Below are 20,632 nucleotides of genomic sequence, written 5' to 3'. Positions count from 1 at the left end.
TGTTCAGAGAAGATCATAAAATCATCCTTGGAATGTCCCCGGAACAAACCGGGAAGTAGAGAAAACCTCCACAGGACCCTACCACAACGTCCTGACGATTTGTTTGCAGGGTGTGAAGTGAACTATTGAATAGATCTGAGTTCTATTCACTCGGTTCAACTGGATATGTTGTTGAAGTATTTGTTTTTTTGTATTTGATGAATAGCGTCTCTCATGCTGCCTTTATGAAAGCAGTTATGCCTCTCCTCTTATATGGTTCTCTTTGACTTGAGGCCCTGACAAGCGTAGGGTTGGATATTGTATCTCAAAGCATGTGTGGATGTCAGAAACCACAATCATGAAACAAATCAAAGATGTTTCTTCCCACCCTCACTTATGTGCATGTCCACACTGTCAAAGCAAACACATAGCACAGAGATTATCCACTACTCACACACGCACATGTAAAGATAAAAATAACATTAAAACAGTAATGTATCAGGGGTTCAGATTTAGTACATTGCTCACTGTTCTTAGAATTGGTCTCCTGAGAACTCATCATCTCTCACACCTGAACAAAGCCCATTAATCAGAGAATCTGTCTCTCTGTCCCATCAAAACAACATAGTGCCAGAGTTCAGCCATTGAACACCAGACAATTATGCCATTATCTCAGGGATTTACAGTAATAGCCTTATTTGATTGATTTTAACTGAGGTGCAGGGAATGGCTAAATTGATATTGCACTCTTCTATAGAGGAATTGTTGTTGAAAATAATAGACCACTGGTTAATGCACTATACTAGGACAAACCATATAATTAGTAATACTTGCATGTCATAACATTAAAACTGAGTGATAGTAATTCAGTATAACCTGTGATAATCAGGAGGTAAAACATCGGAAATCGCATGATATGCATTTTAAATTCCTATACCAGTAAGCATGTTATAATGATGTCACAAAATAGAATTCAGAGAATGCTCTGACTCTTTTGTGGTATACAGTATGTCATGGTCTTTTTGATCATTGTTTGGATTGCTCAGTGAAAATATCAATAGATATATTTTTGTTCAGGGTCTCAGAAATATAATGGTCCCTGAAAAAAAGTGTTCTAATTGGTGTCAGGGGATGTTTCAAATGTTCAACTTGTGTTCTTTTACAACACTAAAACGATCAAAGTTGTTTTCTTTTACTGTCAGCTAGAATTGTTTAACAGAGTTGCAGTGATTTCAACACAAAAACACACATTACAAAAAGCCTGTGGTTGTGTCTGTGTGGGTAAACCATATCAAGAGGCCATATTCAATCACCTTGGACAGAAATACATTAAGGTTGTTGACTGAGGGGGTCATAAGGATTACCTCAATTATGTTATGACTTTAGCACCTACTACCACACTCCGTTCAAAGGCACTTAAATATTTTGTCTTATCCATTCACCCTCTGAATGGCACACATACACAGTCCATGTCTCAATTGTCTCAAGGGTTAAAAATCCTTCTTTACCCTGTCTCCTCCCCTTCATCTACACTGACTAAAGTGGATTTAACAAGTGACATCAATAAGGGATCATAGCTTTCACCTGTATTCATTTAGTCAGTCTGTCATGGAAAGAGCAGGTGTTCTTAATGTTTTGTACACTCAGTGTACATACAGTACCTATTGAAGAATATAACTTTATAAATGCCTTGTGAGCTCTGTTCAATTGTCTTACCCCATCAGAACCCAAAACATAAGCTTGTTTTACTGATTTTTTTATAGACAAAGTAATTGTAAACAAACACTGTAAACATTCTTAGAAAAAAAGGGTTTTTAAAGAGGGTTCTTCGGCAGTCCCCACAGGAGAACCCTTTTTGGCTCCAGATAGAATTTCTACATGGAAATGAAAAGGGTTCTACCTCGAACTAAAACGGTTCTTCAAATGGTTCTCCTATGGGGACAGCCGAAGAACGCTTTTAGGTTCTAGATGGCACCTTATTTCTAAGACTGTAGCCTCATGGATCTCATGGATGGTCAGTCCATACATACGAACAGAGGCTTGCGAAAGTATTCACCCCCCCTTGGCATTTATCCTATTGTGTTGCCTTACAACCTAGAATTAAAATTGATTTTTGGGGGGTTTGTATCATTTGATTTACACAACATGCCTACCACTTTGAAGATGTAAAATATTTTCTATTGTGAAACAAACAAGACAAAAAAGCAGAAAACTTGAGCACGCATAACTTTTCACCCTCCCCCCAAAGTAAATACTTTGTAGAGCAATCTTTTGCAGCAATTACAGCTGCAAGTCTCTTGGGGTATGTCTCTATAAGCTTGGCACATCTAGCCAATGGGATTTTTGCCCATCCTTCAAGGCAAAACTGCTCCAGCTTCTTCATGTTGGATGGGTTCCGCTGGTGTACAGCAATCTTTAAGTCATACCACAGATTCTCAATTGGATTGAGGTCTGGGCTTTGACTAGGCCATTCCAAGACATTTAAATGTTTCCCCTTAAACCAGTGTTGCTTTAGCACTATGCTTAGGGTCATTGTCCTGCTAGAAGGTGAACCTCCGTCCCAGTCTCAAATCTCTGGAAGACTGAAACAGGATTCCCTCAAGAATTTCCCTGTATGTAGCGGCATCCATCATTCCTTCAATTCTGACCAGTTTCCCAGTCCCTGCCACCACCATGCTTCACTGTGGGGATGGTGTTCTCGGGGTGATGAGAGGTGTTGAGTTTGCGCAAGACATAGCGTTTTCCTTGATGGCCAAAAAGCTCTATTTTTGTCTCATCTGACCAGAGCACGTTGTTCCATATGTTTGGGGAGTCTCCCACATGCAATGGCTTTTTTCTGGCCACTCTTCCGTAAAGCCCAGCTCTGTGGAGTGTACGGCCTAAAGTGGTCCTATGGACAGATACTCCAATCACCGCTGTGGAGCTTTGCAGCTCCTTCAGGGTTATCTTTGGTCTCTTTGTTGCCTCTGATTAATGCCCTCCTTGCCTGGTCCGTGAGTTTTGGTGGGCGGCCCTCTCTTGGCAGGTTTGTTGTGGTGCCATATTCTTTCCATTTTTTTATAATGGATTAAACGGTGCTCCGTGGGATGTTCAAAGTTTCAGATATTGTTTAATAACCCAACGCTGATCTGTACTTCTCCCTGACCTGTATGGAGAGCTCCTTGGTCTTCATGGTGCCGCTTGCTTGGTGGTGCCCCTTGCTTAGCGGTGTTGCAGACTCTGGGGCCTTTCAGAACAGGTGTATATATACTGAGATCATGTGACAGATCATGTGACACTTAAATAAAGTCCACCTGTGTGCAATCTAACTATTTATGTGACTTCTGAAGGTAATTGTTTGCACCAGATCTTATTTAGGTGCTTCATAGCAAAGGGCGTGAATACATTTGCATGCACCACATTTCTGTTATTTATTTTTTTGAATTTTATGAAACAAGTTATTTTTTTCATTTCACTTCACAAATTTTGACTATTTTGTGTATGTCCATTACATGAAATCCAAATAAAATTCAATTTAAATTACAGGTTGTAATGCAACAAAATGGGAAAAACCAAGGGGATGAATAATTTTGCAAGGCACTGTAGCTCTGTCCATCATGTTGAGTGGTTACATTTCTCCAGCCCCATCCCTCAGTTATTTACCAAGTTAGTGACTGCTTTGATATTGTTTGAACTGCATATTGCCCCTTTAATTAAAGGGATATGGAGACTGTAGTAAAGCAATGGCCACACAAACATATGATCAGTATTACAGAGAGAACATGTCAACATAATTCATCCAGCCTCTTCATAACCTGGTGCAGAGTTAGAGTGATTACTCAAGGCGAAGGAACACTTGCTGAGCTAATAGCATAAAGCATCTTATTCCTTTCAATAAATTCAGCAAATTTAGACAGATGGCCAGCACCAATTTATTCAACATTTTCAATTTGCTTTTTTCAAGGGGCTTCTTGTCTGTCAATAATTTTTCAATAAGGTACCTCATATCTGAGAGTACTCACCATGCTTGAATAATAATTCAGTTGTTTTACAGGAGATTCTTCTGAGGGAAAAGCACTATCCCTTATAATTATAAAATAATTGCCCCGGTTGCAGGAAATCTTATTCTACTTGACTGTCAGAACCACAATGTACTCTAGGGGACTCTCTCTTCCCAGACTTCTCCAGGAAGTCAGCTTGGAAAGCATATCCTGGAATGTGCATAGAGTTTCAGGGAAATTTGACAGAGAAGGTTTGTGCCATAGTCTCTTTGCTCATAATCGGATTCCCTGCCCCTCTGCTTGAGCAGGGTAACTTTAAGCTGGGATGTAATTGTTCCACTTTATGATACAAGTATCAAACTTGGTAAACTAGTACTAGATACCTTAAAGGGGAACTGCACCTGCTGATTTGGACTCATTTTTTTTGGATTGATCCTCAAGAAATGCTGGCTGCCAGGACAGATGCCAAACGTGAGTTGGTTTGGGGGCGTGGTTTGATGTGGGTGTGTCATTGTTGCCACTACCAAGACACACCCATCTGTCAGAACCTTGCCCGCAGCCGTTTCCTACCACTCAATCACAACTAACAAACCTCCTGCAGGTTGAGTTCAATAACTACAGGCAGATGTATGGTGAGATGCCGGAGGAAACTTTGAATATGTCAGTAGCCTACAGAGTAATATGAGAAGAATGCAATTGCTGAATTAATGTACAGTACCAGTCCAAAGTTTGGACACACCTACACATTCAAGGGTTTTTCTTTATTTTTGCTATTTTCTACATTGTATAATAATAGTGAATACATCAAAACTATGAAATAACACATATGGAATCATGTAGTAACCAGAAAAGTGCTAAACAAATCAAAATATATTTTATATTTGAGATTCTTCAAGTAGCCCCCCTTTGCCTTGATGACAGCTTTTCACACACTTGGCATTCTCTCAACCAGCTTCACCTGGAATGCTTTTCCAACAGTCTTGAAGGAGTTCCCACATATGCTGAGCACTTGTTGGCTGCTTTTCCTTCACTCTGCCGTCCAACTCATCCCAAACCATCTCAATTGGGTTGAGGTCAGGGGATTGTGGAGGCCAGGTAATCTAATGCAGCACTCCATCAGTGTCCTTCTTGGTTAAATAGCCCCTACACAGCCTGGAGGTGTGTTGGGTCATTGTCCTGTTGAAAAACAAATGATAGTCCCACTAAGCCCAAATCAGATGGGATGGCGTATCACTGCAGAATGCTGTGGTAGTCATGCTGGTTAAGTGTGCCTTGAATTCTAAATAAATCAGACAGTGTCACCAGCAAAGCACCCCCACACCATAACACCTCCTCCTTCATGATTTACGGTGGGAACAACACATGCAGAAATCATCCGTTCACCCACACCGCATCTCACAAAGACACGGCAGTTGGATCCAAAAATCTCCAATTTGGACTCCAGACCAAAGGACAGATTTCCACCAGTCTAATGTCCATTGCTCATGTTTCTTGGCCCAATCAGGTCTCTTCTTCGTGTTGGTGTCCTTTAGTAGTGGTTTCTTTGCAGGAATTTGACCTTGAAGGCCTGATTCACACGGTCCTCTGAATAGTTGATGTTGAGATGTGTCTGTGACTTGAACTCTGTGAAACATTTATTTGGGCTGCAATATCTTGAGGCTGGTAATTCTAATGAACTTCCGTTCCTGTGGCGGGGCTCATGAGAGCCAGTTTCATCATAGTGCTTGATGGTTTTTGCGACAGCTTTTTGAAGAAACTTTCAAAGTTCTTGAAATGTTCCGTATTGACTGACCTTCATGTCTTAAATTAATGATGGACTATTGTATCTTTTTGCATATTTGAGCTGTTCTTGCCATAATATGGACTTGGTCTTTTACCAAAATAGGGCTATCTTCTGTATACCCCCACCTTGTCACAACACAACTGATTGACTCTAACGCATTAAGAAGGAAAGAAATTCCACAAATTAACTTTTAAGAAGGTACAACTGTTGAAATGCTGGTTGCGAGAATGCCAAGAGTGTGCAAAGCTGTCTTCAAGGCAAAGGGTGGCTATTTTAAGAATGTCATATATAAAATATATTCTGATTTGTTTAACACTTTTTTGGTTACTACATGATCCTATATGTGCTATTTCATAGTTTTACATGTAAGAAATAGTAAAAATAAAGAAAATCCCTTGAATGAGTAGGTGTGTCCAAACCTTTGACTGGTAGTGTAGATATTCTAAACTAAGTGTTTTGATAACTTTCAAATGTAGTAGCAGGTTAATGTAGAATAAACAACCCTTCACATAATATCATAGAAGCAGTGTTCTGTTAACATAACAATGTGCACCTTTCACCTTTCATTGTCATTCCCAGCCAATACTGTGCCTATCAGCATTTTGTCTGGTGGTAATGGGGCTACCTTGGCAAACATGTCAGAGGGGTCATACCTTCCTGTGTGGTGTCCTGTATACAACAGGAGTAGGCTGGGATAATACTGGTGCAGAATACAAAGGATTTCTCCCTCCCCATATTGACTGATACCATTAAATTCAATAGTAATAAAATACAAGTAAAAGTTGTGTGTAGTAAAATGTTAATGCCGAGTGCCAGTTCTCTCTCCATTCAGAGACATAAGTATCAAGCCCGACTGTCAGTCTGGACTTCATCACAACATCTTGGTGCTGGAGGGGATGGTTGCCATTTTATGGACTCTTAACCAACCATGCTATTTTGTGTGTTTTTTCGCGTTGTTTGTAACTTATTTTGTACATAATGTTGCTGCTACCATCGCTTATGACCGAAAAGAGCTTCTGGACATCAGAACAGCGATTACTCACCTTGAACTGGAAGAATAATTTTTTTTTAATGAGTCGGACGAGAGGGATTAGCTACAGACACCCGACAGGGCCCTCCTCCCCGTCATTTGCAGTAGAAAGAAAAGGAGATATCGCAGAAGGAGTTCGGGGTAACTGGCAAGGAGCCGGCGACGAGTGGCTAATCTGCCATTGCCATCGATAATATTGGCCAACTTACAATCGCTTGATAATAAAGTGGACGAACTACAGGCACATACATCCTACCAACGGAACATTAAAAACTGTAATATCTTATGTTTCATCGAGTCTTGGCTGAATGAAGACATGAATAACATACAGCTGTCGGGTTATACACTGTATTGGCAGGATAGAACAGCAGCCTCTGGTAAGACAAGGGGTGGCGGTCCATCTATATTTGTAAAGAACAGCTGGTGCACGATATCTAAGGAAGTCTCACAGTTTTGCTCGCCTGAGGTAGAGTATCTCATGATAAGCTGTAAACCACACTATCTACCAAGAGAGTTTTCATCTATATTCTTCGTAGCTGTCTATTTACGACCACAAACCAATGCTGGCACTAAGACCGCACTCAATGAACTGTACACGGCCATAAGCAAACAGGAAAATGCTCATCCAGAGGCGGCGCTCCTAGTGGCCGGGGACTTTAATGCAGGAAAACTTAAATCAGTTTTACCTCATTTCTACCAGCATGTTAAATGTGCAACCAGAGGGAAAACACTCTAGACCACCTTTACTCCACACACAGAGACACGTACAAAGCTCTCCCTCGCCCTCCATTTGGAAAATCTGACAATAATTATATCTTCCGGATTCCTGCTTACAAGCAAAAACTAAAGCAGGAAGCACCAGTGACTTGGTCAATAGAAAAGTGGTCAGATGAAGCAGATGCTAAGCTACAGGACTCTTTTGCTAGCACAGACTGGAATATATTCCGGGATTCTTCTGAGGAGTACACCACATCAGTCACTGCCTTCATCAATAAGTGCATCGATTACGTCGACCCCACAGTGACTGTACGTACATACCCCAACCAGAAGCCATGGATTACAGGCAACATCCGCACTGAGCTAAAGGGTAGAGCTGCCGCTTTCAAGGAGCGGGACTCTAACCCGGAAGCTTATAAGAAATCCTGCTATGCCCTCCGACGAACCATCAAACAGGCAAAGCGTCAATACAGGACTAAGATCGAATCGTACAACACCGGCTCTGACGCTCGTCGGATGTGGCAGGGCTTGCAAACTCCAATTTGCATACCGCCGCAAAAGATCCACAGATGATGAAATCTCTATTGCGCTCCACACTGCCCTTTCACACCTGGACAAAAGGAACACCTACGTGAGAATGCTATTCATTGACTACAGCTCAGCGTTCAACACCATAGTGCCCTCAAAGCTCATCATTAAGCTAAGGACCCTGGGACTAAACACCTCCCTCTGCAACTGGATCCTGGACTTCCTGACGGGCCGCCCCCAGGTGGTAAGGGTAGGTAACAACACATCCGCCACACTGATCCTCAACACGGGGGCCCCTCAGGGTTGCGTGCTCAGTCCCTTCCTGTACTCCCTGTTCACTCATGACTGCATGGCCAGGCACGACTCCAACACCATCATTACGTTTGCCGATGACACAACAGTAGTAGGCCTGATCACCGACAATGACGAGACAGCCTATAGAGAGGAGGTCAGAGTCCTGGCCATGTGGTGCCAGGACAACAACCTCTCCCTCAACGTGATCAAGACGAAGGAGATTATTGTGGACTACAGGAAAAAGCACACCCCCATTCTCATTGACGGGGCTGTAGTGGAGCAGGTTGAGAGCTTCAAGTTCCTTGGTGTCCACATCACCATCAAATGAACATGGTCCAAGCACACCAAGACAGTCGTGAAGAGGGCACGACAAAACCTACTCCCCCCTAAGGAGCTTGAAAAGATTTGGCATGGGTCCTCAGATCCTCAAAATGTTCTACAGCTGCTCTTTAATTATTTGTTACTTTTATTTCGTATTATTTTATATTGTATATTTTTGTGTGATTTTTTTTGTATTCTTAAAACTGCATTGTTGATTAAGGGCTTGTATGTAAGCATTTCACTGTAAGGTATACACCTGTTGTATTCAGTGCATGTGACAAATACCATTTCATTTGATTTGATTTGAAGTCTCCATGTGCTGGCTCCATAAATGTTTCTGTGAACCCATGCATAGTCACTGTTCTATTACCAATGACAGTTAGGATAGGTAATATTTGACACACAAACAGTTACTATGTTAAAGTTTGAATCGGTCAGATAAAACCTACCCAATTATGGTCTCCCCATCAAACAACCGAGGCTGGCGTCTGGCAAAGCATCTACAGTCCATCTGTAGAAATAGGCAGAGTTGAAGCTGAGTTCATCAGTGACACATGGAATGAAAAGGGTATTGCAAATTCTGGACATTTCTGCAATACTGTATTATTAGTAATCACCTTCAGTCCCTCATTGTGGATTTGTTGAGTGCAAGGTCTCTCTCCATTCAGAGACGTATTTGTCTGCCGGCCAGGACTCCATCACATCATCTTGCAAGTCTCCAAGTGCTGGCTCCATAGATGCATTTGGGAACACATACACAGTCACTGTTGTATTACCAATGGCAGTTAGCATAGATGCTATCTGACAAACAAACATATATACTGAACAAAAATGTAAAGTATTGGTCCCATGTTTCATAAGCTGTGTTCCATAAACACAAAAAGCTAATTTGTCTAAACTGTTGCTCACAAAAAGTGTTCTACTGTCTTATTAGTAATCGCCTCCTATCCCTTCTGAGGTGTTTCCCAGCAACTGATGGGCATGGCAGCATAGATCAGCTCCAGGCAAAACATATGGAAATGTAGCCAAATGTCCGCACATCTCACAGCAGAGCATTAAGTTGTGGCAAAAAAAAAAAGTGAGTTGGGTGAGTTGAGCTAGAGGCCAACAAAATGTAGACACACTGAGAAAAATCTCCATTTTGCACCATATAACACTTTTCTTAGGATAATTCAAAGCGGAATGGCATGACTATGACTATAGAGACTGTGTGGGGAATGCATAAGCAACAAAACCCTTTACAATTGCTTCTGTTATGGGGTCTGTTAAAGAAAGCTATAATGTACAGGGCTGCTAGGCTGAAATATGCCTTAAATTGTCTTACGTCTCAATGAGCACATATGGTTATGACTGCAAACAGGGTCATAACAGACCACAGAAAGCTGTGAATATAAAGGTAACAAGACTGATTCTGAATTACTGAGGAGACAGTAAAACAGGTAGAGAGGAAAGAGCTTGTATAAGTTATACACAATTTTAACAAGGGTTTTCTTTTGTTTCATGTCCTCCATAAAAGAGAGTGCTTTTCACAGCTCTATCACAATATGACTGGGAGGGTGGCTTTGAACTTCTGTAGGCTACATCTGACATTCTTGCAAATGTAATAGGAAGAGGTTTGTCACGTGTACTATACTGAAGAGTTCGAATGTAGTTACAAAAAAGTATTTCATGTACCAAAAAGGTGTTTTGGGGCTTATCTTAGTTCCATGAAGGAGTTGCCAATAATTAAACTCTTTCTCAACAGCCTAAATGATACTTCAAGATATACAGTTGAAGTCGGGAGTTTACATGCACCTTAGCCAAATACATTTAAACTCAGTTATTCACAATTCCTGACATTTAATCCTAGTAAAAATTCCCTGTCTTAGGTCAGATCACCACTTTATTTTAAGAATGTGAAATGTCAGAATAATAGTAGAGAGAATTATTTATTTCAGCTTTTACAGTGGGGAAAAAAAGTATTTAGTCAGCCACCAATTGTGCAAATTCTCCCACTTAAAAAGATGAGAGGCCTGTAATTTTCATCATAGGTACACGTTAACTATGACAGACAAAATGAGAATTTTTTTCTCCAGAATATCACATTGTAGGATTTTTAATGAATTGATTTGCAAATTATGGTGGAAAGTAAGTATTTGGTCAATAACAAAAGTTTCTCAATACTTTGTTATATACCCTTTGTTGGCAATGAAACTGGTCAAACGTTTTCTGTAAGTCTTCACAAGATTTTCACACACTGTTGCTGGTATTTTGGCCCATTCCTCCATGCAGATCTCTTCTAGAGCAGTGATGTTTTGGGGCTGTCGCTGGGCAACACGGACTTTCAACTCCCTCCAAAGATTTTCTATGGGGTTGAGATCTGGAGACTGGCTAGGCCACTCCAGGACCTTGAAATGCTTCTTACGAAGCCACTCCTTCGTTGCCCGGGCGGTGTGTTTGGGATCATTGTCATGCTGAAAGACCCAGCCACGTTTCATCTACAATGCCTTTGCTGATGGAAGGTTTTCACTCAAAATCTCACGATACATGGCCCCATTCATTCATCCTTTACACGGATCAGTCGTCCTGGTCCCTTTGCAGAAAAACAGCCCCAAAGCATGATGTTTCCACCCCCATGCTTCACAGTAGGTATGGTGTTCTTTGGATGCAACTCAGCATTCTTTGTCCTCCAAACACGACGAGTTGAGTTTTTACCAAAAAGTTCTATTTTGGTTTCATCTGACCATATGACATTCTCCCAATCCTCTTCTGGATCATCCAAATGCACTGTAGCAAACTTCAGACGGGCCTGGACATGTACTGGCTTAAGCAGGGGGACACGTCTCGCACTGCAGGATTTGAGTCCCTGGCGGCGTAGTGTGTTACTGATGGTAGGCTTTGTTACTTTGGTCCCAGCTCTCTGCAGGTCATTCACTAGGTCCCCCCGTGTGGTTCTGGGATTTTTGCTCACCGTTCTTGTGATCATTTTGACCCCACAGGGTGAGATCTTGCGTGGAGCCCCAGATCGACGGAGATTATCAGTGGTCTTGTATGTCTTCCATTTCCTAATAATTGCTCCCACAGTTGATTTCTTCAAACCAAGCTGCTTACCTATTGCAGATTCAGTCTTCCCAGCCTGGTGCAGGTCTACAATTTTGTTTCTGGTGTCCTTTGACAGCTCTTTGGTCTTGGCCATAGTGGAGTTTGGAGTGTGACTGTTTGAGGTTGTGGACAGGTGTCTTTTATACTGATAACAAGTTCAAACAGGTGCCATTAATACAGGTAACGAGTGGAGGACAGCGGAGCCTCTTAAAGAAGAAGTTACAGGTCTGTGAGAGCCAGAAATCTTGCTTGTTTGTAGGTGACCAAATACTTATTTTCCACCATAATTTGCAAATAAATTCATTAAAAATCCTACAATGTGATTTTCTGGAGAAAAAAATCTCAATTTGTCTGTCATAGTTGACGTGTACCTATGATGCAAATTACAGGCCTCTCTCATCTTTTTAAGTGGGAGAACTTGCACAATTGGTGGCTGACTAAATACTTTTTTCCCCCACTGTATTTCTTTCATCACATTCCCAGTGGGTCAGAAGTTGACATACACTCAATTAGTATTTGGTAGCATTGCCTTTAAATTGTTTAACTTGGGTCAAACGGTTTGGGTAGCCTTCCACAAGCTTCCCACAATAAGTTGGTGGAATTTTGGCCCATTGCTCCTGACAGAGCTGAGTCAGGTTTGTAGGCCTCCTTGCTCGCACACGCTTTTTCAGTTCTGCCCACACATTTTCTATTGGATTGTGTTCAGGGCTTTGTGATGGCCACTCCAATACCTTGACTTTGTTGTCCTTAAGCCATTTTACCAAAACTTTGGAAGTATGTTTGGGGTCATTGTCCATTTGGAAGACCCATTTGCGACCAAGCTTTAACTTCCTGACTGATGTCTTGAGATGTTGCTTCAATATATCCACATCATTTTCCTTCCTCATGATGCCATCTATTTTGTGAAGTGCACCAGTCCCTCCTGGAGCAAAGCACCCCCACAGCATGATGCTGCCACACACGTGCTTCACGGTTAGGATGGTGTTCTTCGGCTTGCAAGCAACCCCCTTTTTCCTCCAAACATAACAATGGTCATTATGGCCAAAAAGTTACATTTTTGTTTCATCAGACCAGAGGACATTTCTCCAAAAAGTACGATCTTTGTCCCCATGTGCAGTTACAAACCGTAGTCTGGCTTTTTTATGGCGGTTTTGGAGCAGTGGCTTCTTCCTTGCTGAGCGGCCTTTCAGGTTATGTCGATATAGGACTCGTTTTACTGTGGATATAGATACTTTTGTACCTGTTTCCTCCAGCATATTCACAAGGTCCTTTGCTGTTGTTCTGGGATTGATTTGCACTTTTCGCACCAAAGTACGTTCAACTCTAGGAGACAAAACGCGTCTCCTTCCTGAGCGGTATGACGGCTGTGTTGTGCCATGGTGTTTTTACTTGTGTACTATTGTTTGTACAGATGAACGTGGTACCTTCAGGAGTTTAGAAATTGCTCACAAGGATGAACCAGACTTGTGGAGGTCTACAGTGTTTTTTCTGAGGTCTTGGCTGATTTCTTTTGATTTTCCCATGATGTCAAGCAAAGAGGCGCTGAGTTTGAAGGCCTTGAAATACATCCACAGGTACACCTCCAATTTACTCAAATGATGTCAATTAGCCTATCAGAAGCTTCTAAAGCCATGACATCATTTTCTGGAATTTTCCAAGCTGTTTAAAGCCACAGTCAACTTAGAGTATGTAAACTTCTGACCCACTGGAATTGTGATACAGTGAATTATAAGTGAAATAATCTGTCTGTAAACAATTGTTGGAAAAACTACTTGTGTCATGTACAAAGTAGATGTCCTAACCGACTTGCCAAAACTATAGTTTGTTAACAAGAAATTTGTGGAGTGGTTGAGAAATGAGTTTTTTATGTAAACTTCCCACTTCAACTGTAGTTTGCGATCTAGCTAGTGTGTTTTGAGTTTCCACTTCATCAGGGGGTGAATTAGCACCAGTTAAATTAGGCCTATATATAATATCAGTGCACACAAAGATGTAGGCAAATTCATCTCTATTGAAAATTCATGACAATCACTGCTTGGACTTATTAGATGTAACAACTTATTTATTGAATACCATCTCAGTAGTCTATTGCACCACTTAATAAAGCATTGTCAATGACTTCATAAGATGTTGACTCAAATGTATTGTATTGTGTGACACTGCACCACCAGGGGAAAATGTTAGTCTGGAGCTCTGTCCCAGAGAAGAGCCACATCTATTCTAACAACTCAGGGTGCAGACCACTATAGCAATAGTTGTCTATCTGTTATATTCACCAAAGGGTGTATCCTCTTGAGAACCATCTGTATATTAAAAACCTGGGAAACAGGGCTATGATTATATAAGAACTGATCTTCATACTACCAAAACCAGCTGGATGATGGCCCGGGAGCAGCAGGAGGACATTTTCCTTCTTATGCTGTCAGAAAGAATCCAGTGTTTAGAGCCTTCTAGCTAAAGGCTGCACATTGCTGTTTCGATTTGTGTGTAAAGACACACAGACTTGTCCCTGCTTAAATTTGTATGTGCATCATGTCCCCAGAGACCAAAGAGCGGGTCTGTGAGGTCAGGCCCAACACTCTAGACCAAGCCCTGTCTGCCTGGGATCTTCAATTGCTTTCCTATGGAAAGATGTGCGGTCACACAGACTCATGTCTATACACAAACTGCAGGGGATAGAGCCACTGTCTGGCACCCTCTCACACGCCAGAGGACTGTTGGAAGCTCTGGTTGCATTCTCCCTCAGCCCTGGAAATCCATAGGTTGTGCTAGTAACTGGATATCCAGGGCTGGCTGTCATTACAAATTCATTAACAAACAACAATCCTGTCTGGAATTTCAGGATCCTTGTTCCAATGGATTACAAATAAATAAATAATTTGCTAATTGGTGTTATCTTCTTTCTTCCTCATAACCACTACAAATCAAATCGTATTTGTCACATGCGCCAAATACAACAGGTGTAGACCTTACAGTGAAATGCTTACTTACAAGCCCTTAACCAACAATGCAGTTTTAAGAAAGAATACCCCCCAGAAATCACAACAAAATACAATATAAAATAATATGAAATAAAAGTAACAAATAATTAAAAAGCAGCAGTAAAAATAACAATACCGAGTCAATGTGCGGGGGCACCGGTTAGTCGAGGTAATTGAGGTAATATGTACATGTAGGTAGAGTTATTAAAGTGACTATGCATAGATAATAAACAGAGAGTAGCAGCAGCGTAAAAGCGGGAGGTGGGAGGGCAATGCAAATAGTCTGGGTAGCCATTTGATTAGATGTTCAGGAGTTCTCTGGATTGGTGGTAGAAGCTGTTTAGAAGCCTCTTGGACCTAGACTTGGCGCTCCAGTACTGCTTGCTGTGCGGTAGCAGAGAGAACAGTCTATGACTAGGGTGACTGGAGTCTTTGACAATTTTTAGGGCCTTCTTCTGACACCGCCTGGTATACAGGTCCTGGATGGCAGAAAGCTTGGCCCCAGTGATGTACTGGGCCGTACGCACTACCCTCTGTAGTGCCTTGCGGTCGGAGGCCGAGCAGTTGCCATACCAGGCAGTGATGCAACCAGTCAGGATGCTCTCGATGGTGCAGCTGTATAACCTTTTGAGGATCTGAGGACCCATGCCAAATATTTTCAGTCTCCTTAGGGGGAATAGGTTCTGTCTTGGTGTGCTTGGACCATGTTAATTTGTTGGTGATGTGGACACCAAGGAACCTGAAGCTCTCAACCTGCTCCACCACAGCCCCGTCGATGAGAATGGGGGCGTGCTCGGTCCTCTTCTTTTTCCTGTAGTCTGCAATCATCTCCTTTGTCTTGGTCACGTTGAGGGAGAGGTTGTTATCCTGGTACCACACGGCCAGGTCTCTGACCTCCTCCCTATAGGCTGTCTCATCGTTGTCAGTGATCAGGCCTACCACTGTTGTGTCATATGCAAACTTAATGATGGTGTTGGAGTCGTGACTGGCCATGCAGTCATGAGTGAACAGCGAGTACATGAGGGGACTGAGCACGCACCCCTGAGGGGCCCCCGTGTTGAGGATCAGCGTGGCGGATGTGTTGTTACCTACCCTTACCACCTGGGGGCGGCCCGTCAGGAAGTCCAGGACCCAGTTGCAGAGGGAGGTGTTTAGTCCCAGGGTCTTTAGCTTAGTGATGAGCTTTGAGGGCACTATGGTGTTGAACGCTGAGCTGTAGTCAATGAATAGCATTCTCACATAGGTGTTCCTTTTGTCCATGTGGGAAAGGGCAGTGTGGAGTGCAGTAAAGATTGCATCATCTGTGGATCTGTTGGGGTGGTATGCAAATTGAGGAGGGTCTAGGGTTTCTGGGATAATGGTGTTGATGTGAGCCATGACAAGCCTTTTAAAGCTCTTCATGGCTACAGACATAAGTGCTACGGGTCGGTAGTCATTTAGGCAGGTTACCTTAGTGTTCTTGGGCACAGGGACTGTGCTGGTCTGCTTGAAATATGTTGGCATTACAGACTCAGACAGGAACATGTTGAAAATGTCAGTGAAGACACTTGCCAGTTGGTCAGCGCATGCTCGCAGTACATGTCCTGGGAATCCATCTGGCCCTGCGGCCTTGTGAATGTTGAACTGTTTAAAGGTCTTACTCACATCGGCTACAGAGAGTGTGATCACACAGTCGTCCAGAACAGCTGATGCTCTCATGCATGTTTCAGTTTTACTTACCTCGAAGCGAGTATAGAAGTAATTTAGCTTGTCTTGTAGGCTCGTGTCACTGGGCAGCTTGCAGCTGTGATTCCCTTTGTTGTCTGTAATAGTTTGCAAGCCCAGCCAAATCCGACGAGCGTCGGAGCCGGTGTAGTACGATTCGATCTTAGTCCTGTATTGACGCTTTGCCTGTTTTATGGTTCGTCGGAGGGCATAGCGGGATTTCTTATAAGCTTCTGGGTTAGAGTCCCGCTCCTTGAAAGTAGCAGCTCTACCCTTTAGCTCAGTGCGGACGTTGCCTGTAATCCATGGCTTCTGGTTGGGGTATGTACGTACGAACGCTGTGGGGACGACGTCATCGATGCACTTATTGATGAAGCCAGTGACTGATGTGGTGTACTCCTCAACGCTATCGGAAGAATCCCTGAACATATTCCAGTCTGTGCTAGCAAAACAGTCCTGTAGCTTAGCATCTGCTTCATCTGACCACTTTTTTATTGACCGAGTCAATGGTGCTTCCTGCTTTCGTTTTTGCTTGTAAGCTGGAATCAGTAGGATAGAATTATGGTCAGATTATGGAGGGCGAGGGAGAGCTTTGTACGCGTCTCTATGTGTGGAGTAAAGGTGGTCTAGAGTTTTTTTCCCACTGGTTGCACATTTATCATGCTGATAGAAATGAGGTAAAAACGGATTTAAGATATCCTGCATTAAAGTCCCCGGCCACTAGGAGCGCCGCCTCTGGATGAGCGTTTTCCTGTTTGCTTATGACCGTATACAGTTCATTGAGTGCGGTCTTAGTGCCAGCATCGGTTTGTGGTGGTAAATAGACAGCTAAAAAGAATATAAATGAAAACTCTATTGGTAGATTGTGTGGTTTACGGCTTATCATGAGATACTCTACCTCAGGCGAGCAAAACCTGGAGACTTCCTTAGATATCGTGCACCAGCTGTTGTTTACAAATATACATAGACCGCCACCCCTTGTCTTACCAGAGGCTGCTTTTCTATCCTGCCGATACAGTGTATAACCCGAAAGCTGTATGTTATCTCCTTCCGCGATGTCTCCTTTTCTTTCTACTGAGAATGACAGGGATGAGGACCCTGTCGGGTGTCTAGAGCAAATCCCTCTCGTCCTAATTATTCGTCCAGTTCAAGGTGAGTAATCGCTATTCTGATGTCCAGAAGCTCTTTTCGGTCATAAGAGACGGTAGCAGCAACATTATGTGCAAAATAAGTTACAAACAATGCGAAAAAACACACTAAATAGCACGGTTGGTTAAGAGTCCATAAAACGGCAGCCATCCCCTCCGGCTCCATCTTCACGTGTGCTGTTGTTTCATGAATTAACCTCAGTGATCAATTTTCAATTTCACCCACTATTGCTGCAGCTACTGTACTGACACTTAAGAGTTGGGGCAAAGTAGGACAAAGATCATTGGTCTTTATAGCGAGTTTTATAGAAACAGTGAGTAAACTTTTGCAGATTGAAAACAGAGACACAGAAAAGAAAGCAGTGAGTATCTTGTGGCCTCTGAAATTGAAGGGGATATTATTACTCGTTAACAATCTTCTCAATCAAATGGACACCTAATCTATCTCAAACGGTTCCTTCTGCTAAGTTAATTTATGTAATGATTTTCCAGTTCAGGTGGTGAGATTTCTCTCAGGAGATTCTGCTGAGCCCCTGGAATAGATGAGAACCCTGGTGTCTGGTATTAATCTCTCTCTCTCTCTCTCTCTCTCTCTCTCTCTCTCTCTCTCTCTCTCTCTCTCTCTCTCTCTCTCTCTCTCTCTCTCTCTCTCTCTCTCTCTCTCTCTCTCTCTCTCTCTCTCTCTCTCTCTCTCTCTCTCTCTCTCTCTCTCTCTCTCTCTCTCTCTCTCTCTCTCTCTCTCTCTCAGTCCATTGATACCAACAATATAATATGAAGCCATGCACCACTGATTAAATGTTTTTTTTTTTTTTTGTCTTATGTGATTCAATATTTAATACCGTTTTTTACTGGTGAGGGAAGACTGACGCAGTATCGCAATGCTTCATTTTACAGAATGTTTCGTACCACTCTTTATATTTTTGATGATTTTTCATCAAGCACATAAGCGAGATGAAATGCAATTTTGGAGTGAGTTTAAAATCATGTGAAAAGGAATTTTGCCTTTGCTTCGCCATTATGTCTAAGCCAAAAAACATTAAGGCAAATACATACAAGAAATACAAAAACCAACAATTGGGGCCTAATGATAGTATCCAGAATGAGTATTGTCTGTTCTCGATTCTCTTGTTCTCTGACCTGCTTAGTCACAAAAAAAAAAAAACTGGTTGCACTTCAGAAAAGAGACAGAGAGGCAGACCTCTCAGGGACATAGCCTGGAAAGAAAATAAGGAAAAGTGGAACAGCAGAGATACACAAAGGTGGCAACACCTGACTCCGGGGTAACAGATTGATGTGTCCAAGCCCTCAATCCATCACTCACTGTCGCTAGCAGACAACAGAAAATCGTTCATAGCAACTTGTGTTCAGGTCAGCACTTCTGCATGCTTCTGTGACACAATTCATCACTGTGTGGCTCGACAGGACCATAGAAGTTATGGGTGAGGAGCACATTGTCTCAGGATGGGAGTGAATCTGTGGGAAAATACAAGCTCCATCCTAGTGATGTGTTCATAAAAGAGGAGTAGCAGAGAGAGAGTCTAGGTTCTTTCTGATTGAGCTGCTTTGAGTGCTCATCAATGTCAAGTCCTTCTTGAGACAAGGATAGGGCTTTGATAGCAGGATTTCTGACATCAAATATGTAGGAAATCTTTAGAGAGATAAAGCTATATGGATTGTGGTAAATGGCATGCTAGGAGTATTGTGATAGATCGGTCACATCTGCAGAAATGCTTGATTTAATATAGCATTTCGTGTCTATTTACAGTGACAAAGACCTGACCTCTCAGATGGATTAAAGTAGGAGTCCTCTATTGGGTTACAAAGTGCCACAGATCCATGCCACATGTGTCCAAAATAAAGACTTACATGGTTGCATGTACTGTATATTTGTTATCTCTCGCTGTGTCATACGTGACACTTTATCTATCCTGTGTCAACAGTCCAAAGATAAGACTTCTGTTATCTCCTTTCTTGTTGTGTGTGGGCTGTTCAAATACCTTATCAGATTATAGGATACATCCTGTCCATTAGAGACTACAGGAAGCAACCGTTTTCCTCCACCCCATCCAAAGTCAGTTCTCCATCATCACGTTCTGGTCAAATGTTGTGTGATAGAGATGGCTACAACTTAAAAGCTTTTGAACTTTTAGTTGTGCTGTGTGTAACTTTGGGGCTAAACGCCAAAAAAGGCACAATGCCACATAGGACCTACCCCAGTTCTGTCTATCGTTGGCTTTCATGTATTTTTATGAGCACATTGCTTTATGCAAACACAAAGTTAAAACACAAAAGCCCAATCATGCAGTGGTGCATTTGGTAATCATTCCCCTCTGTGCCCTGTAATGAATTTGACAAATGTCCTGTCAAGCTGTGCCCTCACAAATATTTACAAATCCATCTTAATCTATTTGGATGTTATTGTTATTGTCCTTTGTATTATTCTATCAGACTATGATTTATTGTGTTTATGACATAAATGTCATCTTAAGTTATGGATCAGAAACAATTTTTGAGAATGCCAAGAGTGTGCATGGCTGTCATCAAGGCAAAGGGTGGCTACTTTGAAGAATCTCAAATATAAAATATAGTTTGATTTGTTTAGCACTTTTTTGGTTACTACATTATTCCATATGTGTTATTTCATAGTTTTGATGTCTTCACTATTATTCTACAATGTAGAAAATAGTAAAAATAAAGAAAAATCCTTGAATTAGTAGGTGTGTCCAAACTTTTGATTAGTACTGTATGTGCATTTTCATTCACCTTGCTTCTGTGTTTGTTTGATTAGGCCTATTTCAGCAATGGCAGTTATTGCTCTTGTGCAAGCATTTGGTTTAATAGTTTACACAGTCAGCTAAATATTATGATTTTTTTTACCATAAGACCTACAAGTCATGAATTAATCACTTTAGAAATGTTAATCGGCAGGACATTCATTGTTTCCCACATGTCCGACATGCACTTCCTGATCCTATAAGATTGGGTGCCTATTCATATCCAGTAACACACTTGCAGAACGTAAGGTTGCCCTTACAAAAAATATTGCAGTTTTGAAACTGCAGTAAAGGTTCAGTAACTGCACACGA

The sequence above is a fragment of the Coregonus clupeaformis genome, chromosome 3 (genome assembly GCF_020615455.1).
Source record: "Coregonus clupeaformis isolate EN_2021a chromosome 3, ASM2061545v1, whole genome shotgun sequence".
NCBI lineage: Eukaryota > Metazoa > Chordata > Actinopteri > Salmoniformes > Salmonidae > Coregonus > Coregonus clupeaformis.
Note: the sequence above shows the minus strand (reverse complement) of the source record.